This window comes from Hemicordylus capensis, chromosome 2, assembly GCF_027244095.1.
Source record: "Hemicordylus capensis ecotype Gifberg chromosome 2, rHemCap1.1.pri, whole genome shotgun sequence".
In the NCBI taxonomy this organism is placed as follows: Eukaryota; Metazoa; Chordata; class Lepidosauria; order Squamata; family Cordylidae; genus Hemicordylus; species Hemicordylus capensis.
In genome coordinates this window covers 125502082-125518701 of record NC_069658.1, presented here as the reverse complement: position 1 = coordinate 125518701, position 16620 = coordinate 125502082, and positions in this window count along the sequence as shown.

The following is a 16620-nucleotide window of genomic DNA, read 5'->3' as shown; positions in this document are numbered from 1 at the left end:
AGCTGATACATAAGGCCCACTACTTCAACTAATGTATACATCTTTCCCTAATAGGCTTAGTAGTATTACTTAGTAGTTTACTTTTTCTAATTGGCTGGCAAATGAAGTACTTCTATTGCTACTACACATTTATGCCATGATTCATATCTCTCCTGGCACAGTTTTGCACATCTGCATGCATGGAAAAGGACCTGTGAAACGCCTTGCAAAGTGCCTGCCCATTACCTTCAATAGGAGGTATGTCTGCATCTCCCATAAACAGGCAGCAACCATTTTCGTCCCGAGGGTCCCAAAGCACAGGCTGCTCATGCTCAGAGCACATTTTCCTCTCCAGTAGTCCTCTGGCGGTGGTTGCTGCTGCTGCTGCTGCTACTACTACTACGACTACTGAGACTACTATTTTTAGCAATAGTTTGCCCCCGGCCATGTAGAATCCAGAGGAAAGAGTTGTGGTAGCACTTAGCAATAGCAATAGGACTTACATTTATATACCGCTTTATAGCCAAAGCTCTCTAAGCGGTTTACAATGATTTAGCATATTGCCCCCCAACATTCTGGGTACTCATTTTACCGACCTCGGAAGGATGGAAGGCTGAGTCAACCTTGAGCTCCTGGTCAGGATCGAACTTGTAACCTTCTGGTTACAGGGCGGCCGTTTTACCACTGCGCCACCAGGACAAGGTGGTATGCAAGGACAAGGCAGTGGAGTGGAATCAGGAAATATGAATGGTTTAATGAAATCGATATTATGTTCAGAGAGGCAAGTGCAGACTGCTTTTCAGTGCTCTTTCTGATGGCTGTTTGATCGCCCTGCCTCTACTCCAGGACTGGAATACAAGTAACTAAAGAATCATTCAAAAGCCGGCCTGGATCAAGGAATGGATTAACCCCAAACACCACACACTCCAGTAATAAATACACTAATAGGCTCAACAAGTGCAAATCCACAGATGATCCTGATATTAATTCCATGTGTAGCATCCATTTGATAGAGGTGGTGTTTTGTTTTGTTTTTAAATGAGAGCAGAATAACAGTGTCTGTGAAGTTTATACCACAATTATTTTTCTCATGTGCCATAAAGTAGGAGACATTTCCTGCACCAACTGAACAGCAAACAGAAGCTTTCTAATTTCATTTCTTGCCAATACCTTGGAATTGTTATAAAATATCAGTTGACAAGTTGGCAGGCTCACAGCCTTACAGATGCAGCAGGGTATGGAAAAAGAAAGAGGTGGAAGGAGAACAGGCTTGGAGGGCTCAGCTGTTAAGACAAGCACTGAGGTGAAAAAAGTCAACATTTTCAATTCTGGATACATCCTTTCCTATAGTTTCATAAAGTTCCAATGAAATCAGTAAAACACGAATGAACTGCATCCAGACATTCAGCTTTTGTCAGGTAGTTCATATTTGGGGCATGTGGTTGCATCCTTAAGTTGTCACACAGTACACCGGCATACCCATCAGTCCACATTAGATTACTTTTGGCATCTAATTCATCCTTCAAAGAAGGAATTTTCTTTGCCTAGCAGCTTGTTAAGGATATGGATGAACCAAATGCAAAGGATAGGGGAGAAAAACTTCAGAAGAGCCTTGCTGGATTAGGCCAACCATTCATCTCGTCCAAGCTCCTCCTTCCAACCGTGGCCAGCTGGCAAAGTCCACAAGCCGAGGGTGAAGGCAACAGCCACCCCGCCTCCAGTTGTCTGTGCTTCAGCACCTGCTCTTCAGAGAGATATTACCTCTGAATGGATGGCATGTTAACTCTGTCCTTTTCAAGAACGAACTCCTGTTAGCTGGAGCTCCAAATAAATACCTTCTGTCTCCTGACTTCTGGATTCTTTTGTATGCATCTGGAATGGATCCTGCTCTTTGTCATTGTTTCCACATCCATAATCCTCTTTGTGAAATAGGATTAGTTTTCTTCAGTGAAGGTGGGGAGTGGGAAGTGGGACCATGTCTGCTGGTCCAGAGCACGGTCTAAGGGCACACACACAATACAACTACCTTGCTGAAGCTAAGCAATTCTTGGTGTGATCATTGCTTGAATGGGAGACTCATGAGTACTTTGGCGATGGGGCCATCCACAAAACTCAGTTGCAGAGCATGTACTTTGCATGCAGAACGGCCCAGTTTCAATCCTTAGCGTCTCCAGGACCATTTCCAGACAGCGGTTTTACTTTCCTTCTACAGAAAGGGCAGGTGTGCATTCACTTATCATCTCATTATCACCTGTGAGCTATCAAGGAGCACTCCATACATGATTTGGGTTTTTCATTGCACATTGGAGCTCTGCCCAATTTATGTCCAGGGTAAAAAATCCCACTTTTTGCACTCATTTTTTTTTTTTGGAAAATTCAAAATATCCAATATGCCCTGTAACTCACAGTGCTTCACCCCTCTTAATCCTGCAGTAAAGCTTGCTGTCTGGGAAAGGCCTAGGTTGGGTAAGGAAAGGCACCTGCCTGAAACCTTGGAGAAGCCGCTATCAGTCAGTGTAGCCAATGCTGAGCTAGATGGACCAATGGTCTGATTAGATATAAGGCAGCTTCCTATGAGGCTATACCTACTGCATATACTATGCTGGCAGGATTCCCAGGTTCTCATTAGCTTGGCGTATGTGGACATTGGCACTTTCTCAAGAGAGTTAAGCATGTGACCATTGGGGACATGACCAGTGGGCATGTTGAGATCAGGAGGCAGGTCCAGTAACAGTTTCCTTCCCTCACTTGCTTTCAGGGAATGTCGAAAGTGATACTTGAGAAGAAAGCTAAAGAATTTCCATAAGACTAATGACATGTTGCAGTGGGTGAGTGTCACCACATATCTGTGGTAAATTACCACAGCAGTTACCCCTAACTGGGCAAAGAAGCACCCTTTTAAGTGGCAATTCTCTTATATTTAACAGGGTGAGAGCAACTTGTCCTTATTCAGCCCAGCATATAATTTCTCTAGTGGCTGTTGCTGGGGTGTGTGTGGGGTGTTGTTGTTGTTGTGGTTTTTTTAAAAAAGATTGTGAGCCATTTTGAAATAGGGAATCATTTTAAATATATTTTGCTGTGTAATCTATTTTGAGCTTTGTTTTTGTTCAACACCAGTATATTATTATTTATTTATTTCATTATGAATTCCCACCTAGCACCTCTGACACATCTGTCCGGTTTGCCTGCCTAGCAGATGAAAGGTCAAGAGGGGGTTGCAGTGGGGAAAAAGAACTCATGACACTATGAATAATAGGATGTTGAATGCTGGAAACAAATATATACCAAGTCTAGGATTCCCACCCCCACCCCGCAAAGCATATTTATTTAATGCATCCTCCTGGGCAGCATTTAGAACTGCTAAAAAAGGTGAAGAGATCTCACAACAATGACAATAATGGCTCTGCTGATTACAGCAATGAGTTAAACACAGAGAAAAAGAGCAGGGAATCTGGCTCAAGAGGAAAATCCAGTAGCAATTCTCCACAGGCAGCAAATAATTTGTTTGAGTGCATAATTAATAGATTTGTCAGAAAGTACTTAGATTGTGAAATATTGCAAGTAGACCTCTTTCCAGATGGATTAAGATGAATGGGTCCTCCAGCAGAGTATGAAACCTCATTGCTCAGTGGCTGGAGAATTTGCCGCATCTCTAGATTTGTTTGAGTCTCTGCCTCTTTGCTCTCCTCTTTCTCTTTCTCCTCTGGCTGCGGGGGAGGAAGAAGGGGAGGGGAGGAATGAATAGAACGCTTCTAATTCCAATCATGAGTGGTGTCCTTTACCTAAAGGGCATCCAAGCAGACAAAACTAAATCAGATACTCAATAGGAAACTTTCACTGCAAAAGAATATAAAAGGGGTGTGGGGGGGATGCATTAACATGGCTGAGAACAGTGAAATTAACTACCCCTGCAGATCTGGAGTATATATTAGCTGATCACAGAGTCATCCATTAATCTCCATGGAACAGTTTCCTTCTTTCTTTCAGTTTCTCCAGAAATGTTTCCGGTACCTGCAAGAAGTGGAATCTGACCCTATTTGAAAGTCTGCCTAGCAAATGTGAACCAGGTATGATCCAGCCACCACCACATCCTTTCTTCTCTTTCCCTCATATGCTGTTCTGCATATGGGAGCCTGGCTTTCAATTCCAGCCCTCCTTGGGCTCTTGACACATGTGCACAGACCTATGTATGCATGTATACAAAGTTCAGCTTGCGTGCCAACTGGATTGTCCCCATTGATGTTCAGTAGTGATCATAATGGTTGTCACTACACTGGAGGGATGAAACAAGGGACTATGGGAAAACAAATGGAAGCAGGGTTGGACCAAACCAACAACAGGTCCAGCCACCGCCTGGCTAGTCCATGCAAATCCTTGATTGCTTGCAGTATCATGTGCAGCAATCTGATGTCATTCCCCCCTCCCCACACCCCGTAGATGAATGACCAGTAGAACATGTGGTTTCCTCCATTTGGTGGTATACTCATGCAGGAGTGGAAAGAAAAGATTCCACAGCAAAAGATTCCTTGATGCCCAGCCAGTCAACCTCCGCATCCCCAGTGAGGTCCCCTGGATGCCCGTGTTGGTCTGCTGAACTCTCCGACTGGCCCCAAATACATAGCTGTGACCATAGATGAGTACATGAAGAGGAAGAGGAAGAGGAAGATGGTCTGTAAAACAAAAGAGGGTTAGCACCTCCATCTGGGACACACATACCCTTACTACCTCAATGGGTGTATGTAGCAGTAGCAGGAAGACAAATGTCAGCACTCCAGTTCCCGAATATGACCCTCAGGCAGCCCTATGGCTGCCGCTGAGGAAGCAGCCTCAATCTTGAAGGAGTGGGTGCCATACTCCTCTGGATCAAGGCCTGCCCTCTGCAATGCCTCCTCCACCGTGGACCAAAACTGGAAATGGGTAAGTGGGGAGGTCTCCTCGTGGCAGAATAGTGGGCCGTCATCCTTCCCCCATACTTCCAGGTAAGTGAGCAGTGCCTGCACTGGGCACAAGCCCGCAGTAGATCCCTCCACAAGGGTGAACGTGGTGTCCCTGCCCCACTGATCAGTTTTTGCTTTCCACAAATGCAGCTCCACCCAGTCCCCTTCTAGGTGGACATCCTTGCGTCTCAGGGCCCGAGCAGACATTTCAAATCTGGAAGCAGTGACCAGCTCACTGATCCTCAATGCCCCAAAGAAGGCCACCAGGGTGGCAGCCATAAGCAACCGGACCTCAAAGTTGGTAAAACAGATAGCATTAAAGTGTGGTAGTAGCTACTGTCGAGTTGCAGGGAAAATCAGACCCTTAGATCATGGGGGGGAATATCTGTGCCCACCCCTCCATCATCCTATGTACCCGAAAGTCGGCTGTAGAATCTGCATGCCCCCTAGCTTCACCTGGAAGGTGAGAACCGCTAGCCTGCCAGCAATTGACCTAGGCGCCAAGCCCTGTCTATGCAGGTGAATGCAATAGCGTAGCACATGGTCCACGGGGATAGGCCATAAATTGCCTAACCCAGATGCTGCCTGGAACGTGTGAAACTCACATACTGCCACTGAGTACCACTCTCTTTTGCTAGGGGCTAAGAAAAGGCACATGGCCTCCTCGACCTCTAGCCTCCAAGGTTCCATAGGTCGGTGGGAAAGAAGGGCTGTTGGTGCAAGGGTCCGAAAGCGCTCCTTGTGCACCTGAGAGAGCACATCTGCAATGCTATTATCCAGCACGTGTCTCTCTCAAAACATTACTGGAATCTCCACAATAAAAATGGAGGTGGTTGTTTCATGATAAGGTTTTTTGATTAGGTATATTAGGTATTAGGTATATACACAGGATGTAGCCACCTTGTACCCACCTTGCTGAACCTAAGCAGTTCTGAATCTGTTGAGTGTCTGGATGGGAGACTCCCATGTATACTATTTTGAGGAGTAGCATCTGCTTAGCATGCAGAAGGCACAAGGTTCAACCCCCAGCATCTCCAGGTGAGACTAAGAAACATTTTCTGCCTTGAAGCCCCAGATAACTGCTGCTAGTTAGGGTAGATGGACACTGAGGCAGATGGACCAATGGACAGCCCAGCTAGCATGGTTGCTTCTGAAGAACATCACTTGGGCACCCTGATGGCCCACACTAGCTATGGCAGGAAGAACTGGTATAGGGCATAGTGGATTAAGTGCTGAAATGTCATCTACTGTTTTTGTACCTGTTCTTATCTGCATCTAATTTTTATTGTTGTAGTCTGGTATTATTTTGACATTGCTTTTGATGTGTTTGTTTTTTTCAATTGTGTCAGTTGCCCGAGAAATATCTCTATTAAAGGATGGGATAGTTATCAAATACATAAATAAAGATGTCCTGCAGTGGACATGTGAGAGAGGGAATAAGAGGAAAGACCGGAAAGCACTGTGTTGAGGGAGGCAAAGGGAGAGATTGGTAACAGTCCTCTTTGCTAACTTGGCAAAGAGATGCCTTTTAAAGTGATGGCTCTCTAACATATAGCAGTTAGGAAGGGCAAGGGTCCCTATTCAGCCTAACATGGTGCCCCTCCAGTGGCTGTTGCTATTGTCTGTGAGCCCTCTGCAGAGGCAGGCAAAAGCCTTAAAAGGTCATTGTACCCCAAACATTACTTGACTCTCCATGAAATAATCGTAATCATAGAGGGGACTCACACTGCTTGTTTGTCATAACAAACCTGAAACATCACATTATTCCCACAGCCTACTGTTGCCAGCTTTTTCACAGCTTGATGGAGACAGACCCTACACAATCTTGATATGATTGTACATATGGTTGCATCAGGATTAATGTGTGCAGTGTTAACCAATGTACAGGGGAGCATATGCACATCAGCGAAACACCACACAATAAGAATGTTCATGCAATCATTAATATAATCACACAAGATTGCAAAAAGGAGAAGCAGCAGCAGCAATGCTTTTCAGAAAGCAAAGATGCAAATAAAGAAAGATGCAAATAAACTGATGGAACTGAAAACCACAGCAAACTGTGCATGCTCTGATTTTGGAATTAAAGTTACACCTAGTTGAACTCTCCTTGTTGAACCAGAATTTAGGAGTAGAACATGGAAGAAGAGTGAGCCCATGAAACAAAAATGGAATGGAATAGAGGAAATCTGCCTGTCCTTACTTTAGATATTGTGCACATTCAGGGTTGACATTGTTGAGCAGCTGTGGAGGGGCCAGGCCTTCTGAAGGGCCAACTATTGAGCCCTGAGACCACCTCTGTGCCCAGACCCTTCATGCAGTTGTGGTGGTGGAGCAACTCTCTCAGGGCCCATCCAGGTAGGAGGGAGCCCATGGAGAGCAGGTTGGCAAAGGACCCCTAAAATCTGGAACTGGTCTTGTGTACATTAGCTTTAAAAATGCCTTTATTCCTATGTCTACTCTGCTTTAAAAATATCCATAAGTGCACACAGTCTCCAAGCAGCCATGTGAAAATCAGGAACTCGGATAATAATTTCCTAAGTGAGATCTTCATTATTTTTCAAGTGGGTGCCACTTTGGCAAAAGACATTCAATATGAGAACCATTTCCCACCGCACTGCCCTCTACACAGTGCTGCACTTTTCTCAATGTGGGGGTGAACTGTAAGAGAAATGGAGCCCTGTTGAACTTCAGTGTCAGCTTGGAAAGTGTGCCTGGAGCACTGGGAAGTGTGGTCCTTCCCAGCACTTTACCTAATAGAGCTCTATGGAGAAAGCACTAAGAAGGACTGCATTTCCCAGAACTCTATGAATGCCTTCCCAGATGGCATTGGGGCTCAGCAGAACTCTGTTTCCCTTAAAGGAGCCCCATCGGCACTGGGAATAGTTGCCTCTGCATAGTGCCAGGGAGCTGTGTGGAATATTCAGCTTAAGCTTTCCACAGGCCTAATAAGTTATTAGCCAGGGAGCCTTACAAGGTCCTGAACCTTGCAATGAAGAACAGTGCCCTAAGTTTTCCCAGAAGCAGTACACATTGTAAAAATGTGTTTTGAAATTCCAAATACAATTCACAATTTGGAAATATGTAATGTTTGAATAAATATTCAAACCACCTCTGGATGTGAGGTGAGCCCAGATCTCCCAGCGGCACTGACATGCAAGTTACTAATTGCTGAATCTCCTCTAATCTCTTTGTTTTATGCGACCCACAGCAAACAAATATTTTATGTGGCTTCAAGCACATTCAGCAAATGTGTCTGCATTCTCTCAGCCACTGTATTAAGTGGGTAAGATCTGGCTAATTGCTTTTGATAAACCCACAAGCTGTATGTCTATCCAAGAGATGAGCCAAGTTTAACATTGCTTTAGAAAGCTTCAAGGATTTGACAAGCCTTCCAGGGCAGGGGGAGGAAATCAATAAATGACCAGCAGTATATTAAACCCCTGCTGAAGGAATGAGCTGCAGTTTGTCTGATAACCACAAAAATTACAGTTATAGCAGCAAGTAATTTAGATGCAGATTAGTTGTCAGCCATGCCCTGACTGTAGCTATAGGAACTACACGTCTGATTTGCATGGAGCCTAAGGCTGTAACTAGACATTACAGAGGGTGTGTGGCTGCCGCCCCAAACTGTAGCCCTATGTCTCCTCCTCCTCTTCCTCTCCTCCTCCTCTGTAACTTCTAATACTAATACAATTCTAATGCAAAAGGTATGATGTGATGCCATGGTGCCCACAGTTATTCTGTCTCCATGAATGTCAGCCCATAAAGGGAAACTCTGGCTAATATCCCATATTTAATCCTATTGTCAGAACTTGCAGATCATCAGAAGAGAATCCAGGTTTCAGATGAAGAGCTGGCACAGACTGTAAAGATATGTTTTTCTGAGAAGAATTGGAAGAGTGTTTTCGAGGCAGAGCAGATTGTTGCTAGTGCTACATGGCTTCTGCTTCCATGAAATTGCTCCTATTACATCTTTCCTATCCTGAAAGACAACTACTTATTATCAAAAGATAAGTAATTTTCTTTGATGAGAGGCAATATTGAGATCTGCATATGTACATATCAAGGCAAAAGGATTGCTTCCCCCATTTCATGATGAATAACAAATGTAAATTTACCAGTGAATAACAAAATAACAAAAATATCATATTATATTGCCTTTCATCATTTCAAAGGAGATGCTGGGATGGAACCACTTGTTCAGATGCAGGTTACTTTTGGGTGGAAAGTATTGTAGTACAGCATGTTTCCTAACAGAAGAGACAGGATGGTCAAGAAGACTGTCTATGGTGAGCAACTGAGAACAAAGGTGCACCTAGGTAATTTTGGAGCCTGGACCTAAAGGCCTTTGGAGACCCCCTCCCCTTGCTGGAGGCCCCCAAGCATAGTATAGTGGTTAGAGTGTTGGACTAGGACCAGGAAGATCTCGAGTTCAAATCCCCATTTGACCATGAAACTCACTGGGTGACTCTGGGCCAGTCATATATCTTTCAGCCTAAAGGTTGTTGTGAGGATAAACATAACCATGTACACTGCTCTGGGCTCCTTGACAGAAGAGCGGGATATAAATGTAAAAATAAAATAAAACTAAAGTTCAGTATCATCTCCCTACACACACACACACACACACACACACACACACACACCATGAAAAACACAGGGGTGATTCTCATGAACAACAAAAATCGGGCTAGAAGAGCCTAGCCCGATTTTTGTTGGTTGTAAGAACCACCGGGCTCGCACCCGAGCTCGGTAGTTCTTGAGTGGGTAACCCGCTCGAGAACCCCTGCTAAAAAGCAGGTTTGCAGAGCGAGCGCTCCAGCAAACCTGCTTTTTAGGCTCGTGAGTAGGCGCAGTGCGGCTTTAGGCCGCGCCTACTCATGAGCAGACCCCCGGCCGGGAGGTGAAAAGCCGCCTCCCGGCTCAGGGGTCTCCCCAGTATGCCCTGCACACTCGCGCAGGGCATACCGGGGCTTGCGGGGGCCACATGGCCCCCGCTCCCCCCACCTCCACCGGCTCTGTCACGGGGCTGGACATCGTGTGGGCAGCCGATCCAGCCGCCCAGGGCTCCCTGCCTGCTCGTGAGCGGGGAGAGCGGGCTTAGCTCGCTCTTCCCACTCAGCACCCTAAACCGGGTCTCACTGATCGTGACATCCGGTCCACAGTATTTTTAACACGTGGGTTCTTGAGGGCACACCTGGCACAAGTCACAATCACACTTGGCCGCCCAGCGTAGTGTGGATGATCAGTGACCACACCATCCAGGACAGACTAAAGAGGATTTGGGGGGCCCCAGGGTGTGTGGAGGCCTCGGACCTCAGCTGTGAAGTCCAGGGGCAAGAGTACCACTGACTGGGAATATGAATTATGGATGTGCAATCCAGATTTTCTGTGTTTCGATTTGTATCCGAATCAAAACAGCCCCGATTCAATTTGGATCCGAATCTAACCCATCCGAATCACCCCAGATTCGATTCATATCCGAATCACGGCTTATTTGATTTGAATTGATTTGGGTTTCAGATCTGTCCTATTAATTTCCCCAGATTCCCAGCTTTTTTTTTTTTTTTTAAAGCTAAGCTCTAGCCCTTATAGAAGTGGAGCTATGGAGCAAAATGTGTGGACACTATATTTCAAGTGTTCAGATTCTGTGCTGTATAATAACTTTCACTCAATGAATCCTTATGAGGATTCATTACACACCTTCATTTCTTCTATTCTTTTTGACTGTCTTTTCAACAGTGCCAACTGTCAACTGCCATGTGCCAACTACACCCCACTCCCACCCGCAAGGCAGTGGGGTACTACTCAGTTTAAGTTAATTGCCTAATGGGTAGAGGCTACCACCCAAATTGCAGGGGGAGTGGGCAGATCTGAAACCCGAATCGATTCAAATCGAATCAGCCGCGATTCTATTTGTACCCAAATCTAGCCAGTGGACCACAGGGTTGATTCATTTTGTCTCCGAATCACCCGAATCAGCTAGATTTGGGTACAAATCGATTTGTATCTGAATCAGTCTGCACATCCCTAATATGAATATGCTCTATATTTATATGCCGCTTTTCAACAAAAGTTCCCAAAGAGGTTTACATAAATATAAACCACTCCTCAGTCTCCATCACAGTTTTTAGAAAGCATGTCATATCGTAGCTTTTTACCCAGGCTTTTATATGATCGTCTCCACTGCTGCTGCTTGTATTTTGTACTGTTTTTATGCTTGGGTTTTATTTTTATTTTTTAAAATAAGATTTGTTTTTATATTTTTTAGCTCAATATTTTAATGTGTCTTTTTTATAATCTTGTTTTTAAATTTTATTGTGAGCCGCCTTGGGATTAGGAGTGTGCACAAACTGGTCCACAGGCCATGTAGAAGGCCTGCGAACCGGTTCACGTGTGGCCCAGTTCAATGGTTCGACGCCAGGGTGTGTGTGTCGCTTTAAGGGCGGTGGGGTGTTGTACTTACCCCTCCTGCTGCTTTTCCTCCTCTGGCGCTGCAGTTTGAGCCAAATCTTTGGGGCGGCAGCATACCTCCCTGCAACCCCTGCCCCCTTGTTGTCTGTAAAAGCAGGCGCTCATGTGCCCGCTGCTGATGCGCACACGCGCTGCGCACGTCACTGTGACATGCGCATCGTGCACGCATCAGTGGCGGGCGCATGCACGGCTGCAGTGACATGTGTGGCGCACATGCACAGTGCACGTGTGCGGTGGCGGGCGCATGTGTGCCCTCTTTTACAGACAACAAGGGGGCAGGGGCAGCAGGGAAGAATGCTGCCGCCCCAAAGATTTGGCTAAAACTGGAGCGCCAGAGAGGGGAAAGTGGCAGGAGGGGTAAGTACAACCCTCCGCCCTTAAAGCGACACCCCCCAGCATCAGACCGCACCTCCGTGGTCCGTGCACATCACTACTTGGGATTTTCCTAATGAAAGGGAGGGTATAAATTTAACAATAAATAAATAAAATTTAACAATAAAAACAAACAAACACAAACAAACTGGGAGATATACATTGTGTGTAAAAGAGGCAGTGTGAGTTCTGGACTTGGGAGATCAAAGTTCAAATCCCTGTTCAACTCTGACTCTCATTAGGAGACAGTCGGCATATCACATATAGGAAATCAGAGGGGGAAACCCCACCTGGGAGTTTGTGGACGTTAAAGAGCAGCCAGAGCTGGAGGCATGTCTCTTTAGCAGCAGTTCAAGCCAAAAGGGCACGACCACCTATGGACACCCTACTAGGTAGAGAACTGAAGCATATTCAAATGGGATAATGTAAAGGACTGCTGAATAGTTATAATGCTTGTAGGTTATGTGGCTGGGGTCAAAGGATTGCCAACGAGAGCAACAAGCCTGTGTTTCTGCCATATCTTTTTGTAGTAATATCTAGTAAAACAAAACACTGTGACATGATGTGATGCCATTGTGCAGAGTTGTGCCTGGCATTGTGCATTGTGCCTTGGGATGTGCACCAATGGCAGGTTGAGCACATTTTGGGAAATGCGCAGCAGGGAGGTTATTGGGATGTGCACTTCCATAGCAGGAAGCTGAATGGGGCAGTGGAGAGCTGGTAAGGACCTGCTCTCCTTTTCCTTAAAATTCCCAGTCGAATTTCCCAGAATGTGCTCAAACCGTGGTTTGTGCACATCCCTACTGTGATATAATATCATCATGCCCAGAGCTTCCCACCTACTGCAAGCAGCAACTGGTGAAGGGTAAGAGATTAAGGAAACTGAATATGATGATGTGGCATTACTTGCCATCTTTTACTAGGTGTTACTAGAGGAATGTGGGCAGGGCTGGGTTATGATATGCTGAGGCCCTAAACTATGTCAAGCTTAAAAGGCCCCATCACATCACACACACACAAATACTCTCTCTCTCTCTCTCTCTAACAAAAAAGGACAACAAGAATAGAAATATCTGTTTCCCCAATAATGGAAACACGTACAATCATGGTTACAGCTTCGCTCTTAAGGTGAATGCTGCTGTAACTGTGAGCAACATGGCGAGGTGGTGGGGTGTGAGTGACTGGGTAGGACTTGCGACTTGCTATCAGCACATACATGATTACAGGGTTGCTGTTAGTTGTTTTAATAATGTCCAACTAGGGCTATTGTGCTGTAATACAAAGCACTCAGCTTCCTTTCTCCTTTATTTTCAACCAATTACGCACAACTTGAAATTCAGTCATTGTGTGGTATTCAGAGGCCTCTCTTAATGAGAGGCCCTAAATTTAGCTTATTTAGCTTGTGCCTAAATCGGTCAGTGGATGTGTGTGGGGGGGGGGAGGGGGACTATGGTATTGTTAATGGTGGCAGCCATGTATCCTTCATAATATGCTGTTTGGTCCTTAGGATATAAAAGGACAGGGAAGATAGCCATAGGGGAAGATAGTTTGGGAGATGTTGAGGAGCATTAATGAGATTAGCTGAGAACAATCCCATATTGACTCTACACCCTCCTTCCAAAGCACTTGATCTTCTGATGAAGTTGTCTTACAAATTCCATTCCTCCAGAGAAGCCAGGGCCTGCTCTGTAGTAGCTTCAGTGTTTTGGAACTCTCTACTGTGACTAATCTGTACAATCCCCTCTCTGTGAACTTCCTGAAAATGGGCAAACACATTTTTACTTATGGTGGCTTTGAGAATTAAGTGCTTTTTCTTTCTTACCCTTATATGGCTTTGTAGCTGTCCTCTTTCCTCTTTTGTCTTTATTGGTGGCTTTTTAGTTGCATTATTTTGTGGGTGTTTTTCTGGTCCTTTAAAAAAAAAAAGTTTATGAGCACTCTGGAATTTATGTGAAAAAGCAATATATACATAATAATAAAAATAATTCCTGAAAATGCTGGATGGCTTTTCCATCTGGAAGATGGCTTCCAGATGGCTTTCCCATCTGGAACAAGTGTTGGGTGACTGACACGTAGGGCAGATTCAGATGTAACACAAAACTGGAGTTAAACGGAGCATAGGTTGGAACTCCAATACATCTGAATTCATGAAACTGTGGTCTCATGGCAAAACTGACCTCCGGTTTGCCTCGCCAGACTCTAAATTGAACCTTCAGGTTGCACAAAGGTTCACCGCCAAGACCTCCAATTTGGTCGCTGGAGGGTTATGTCTAAATCCGGATGCTGCCATAACTGCAGTTTTGTGCCAATTTTCAGACCACAATAATAGAGACAGCAGGATCGCGTGACACACCATGCCTGGGGCGCTTGGAGCTGGCTGCCTCTCTGAGCACCAGCCCCTCCCCTCCTGCCTCTGATCCAGCAATGCAGTTGCCTGGCAACATCATGTTCCATCCCAGACTTGTCAGCCTGTCAAGCAGCACAGTCACACAAGGGCATTCCTTCTTCCTACTCTGTGCCTTGTTCCCCCCCTCCTGGGAAGCAGGAGGGAAAGGGGATGGGATGACAAGACGGGCACTAAGTGCTTTGCTCCCCAAGAATGATGTATGTTCACAATGATGTATGTTCACAAGCACACGCACTCCAGGTGGCAACATAAACACGGCACCCCATCACAGCTCCAAGAGTGGAATGTTTGGCAGTGGGGTGTGCCCAAGGTTGGGTTTTAAAAGGCAGACCCAAGCAGGGAGTCTTAAGCAGTTAAGTTCTATTTTTCCCCCACAGAAGGTTTGGGGGAAGGGGCCCCAGCCCTTGCCCATGGGGACTTGTGCTCCCTAAGCTTATTTATAAGCAGAGCCAGTCACCAGGTTCAGCAGTACTCCAGTCGGAGTGCTCAGAAGTGGCAGCGGAACAGAAGGAGCATGCTGATCCAGGCTCAAGTGAGTGCCAGGCCACGGGGACACTCCCTTACAACTCACAAGAAAGACCATCAGAGGGGAGGGGAGAGAATTGCCAAGCAAATTCTGTAATGATGCCTGATGGCAAAACATCCCCTTCTCCCATGGACTGCTCTCTCACAAGAGTGCCAGGCCATGCGAGGCTCTATATCGAGTCAGTGTTCTATGCAGGAAAGTAGCCGCGACAGGGACCCCGACAGGGACCCCTGTGACTGCTCTCCTGTCTTGGTGACTGCTGCCAAGTAGCTGTCATACCGTGCCCTCTTGGAATTTGGGTCTTCCCTTTCTCACTGGATGGGAGAAAGGGGATTCCCCTCACTCACAGATGTGCCTATGGTGTAACACCAGACCAAGAATTTTAAATAGAACTGTCCATGTACATGTACAAGAACTGTCCATGTACCTGGTGTTCCCCCCAGCTGCACACACGGCCCGGCTCTGACACATGGACCATCAAAACAAACAAACAAAATCTCCTTTGGGTGCATGCAAGACTTCACATGCAAGGGTGTGTGTTTTGCAGCCATCCTGTTTATTTTATTTTTTATCATGGAGAGTTGGGAGTCCCATACAAGTGGGGGCCCTTTGGTGGGTTAGCTCAACTCGTGAGTGTGCAGTCCGAAGGGAGACTTGGGGTCCCAGCTGCATGGTCCTTGCCAGTAGACAGGCCTTCTTGTGAGAGTCCGAGCCCACCAGCAGCAATCTGCCAGTGAATCAGGGATGCAGTTTGGTTCTGCATGGATTGCTTTGACCAGGTAACCCCTCGCAACAGCATCCTAGGTCATGGTGGGACAGACACACTAGCATCCTTTTCCCTCCCACATATTCCCTCATATCCCCTTCTAGGAAGTCTCCATGTTCCCCTCCCTTTCCAGAGTAACAGGGAAATGGTGCCCTAACTAGCCCCCCCCACCTGATCATGCTTGTGTGGGACTATTTGGGTGCAGGGCTCTTTGGGGGGCAGCGGCACGATCACTGTCAGAAGAAGTGCTGGCTTGGCATGGTATTTAAAGCGACTTAAATGCACTTTCCATGCCGAGGATGGGTGGAGCATTCCAAAAATGCATGATCGCCCTCGGCATGCTTTCTTCAAGATGGTGGACAATCGTGGCCGCTCTGCTGACATGCTAATGCTTTGCCCACAGTCTGCCCATGGAGCTTGCTGGGATCAGCCTCAGCAGTCGAGCAGCAAGGAGGTGCTCCCCTCTCCCGGAACTGGAAGTTGGCAGGCTGCAGTTTGACGAACATCTGAGGTGCGATTTACAGTTTCAAATTGAAACCACACATGGGGTTGGTGGGGGTAAATAGCAGACTCGAGTTTGGATTGGACACTTGTGTGTGCTTGTGTATGCTATGGAAGGCTCCAGCTATGCATTTAAAAAAATGTAGTTTGACTCATTACAAGATATATGGGGCTGTTGCTAAAAATGGCAGCTGTGTGGTAAGTCCCTCCTATGGCTCTGTAACAGCTAGTATGACTTATGTCTTGAGATTATTATCTGATGCATTTCCCCTTCACTGTTTCACATCATTGCTGCTGTGAGCGGGAGCAGGGATAGTCCCAGAATAATGATGTCAAGACATGGGATAAGCTTTGCTAGAGGGGAAGGGGAAACTTGATGCAGGACTGACATTTCTGGTGGCAGCCCTCTGTTTTGTTTTACCATAAGGACACTAAGGATGATCAGTAATACCATGAAAAGTACACTGTTTTACTTACCCTCCCTCATTTGTAGCATCATAGTAATATTTAAGCACTGGGACATGTTCTGCAAAGTGGTGTGTTGCTGTGTTTAGAGAAGAAACATCCAATTCTCTACTGGAAGTGACATCACATCTTTTTATTTATTTATTTATTTATTTATTTATTTATTTATTTATTTATTTATAACAAGCAG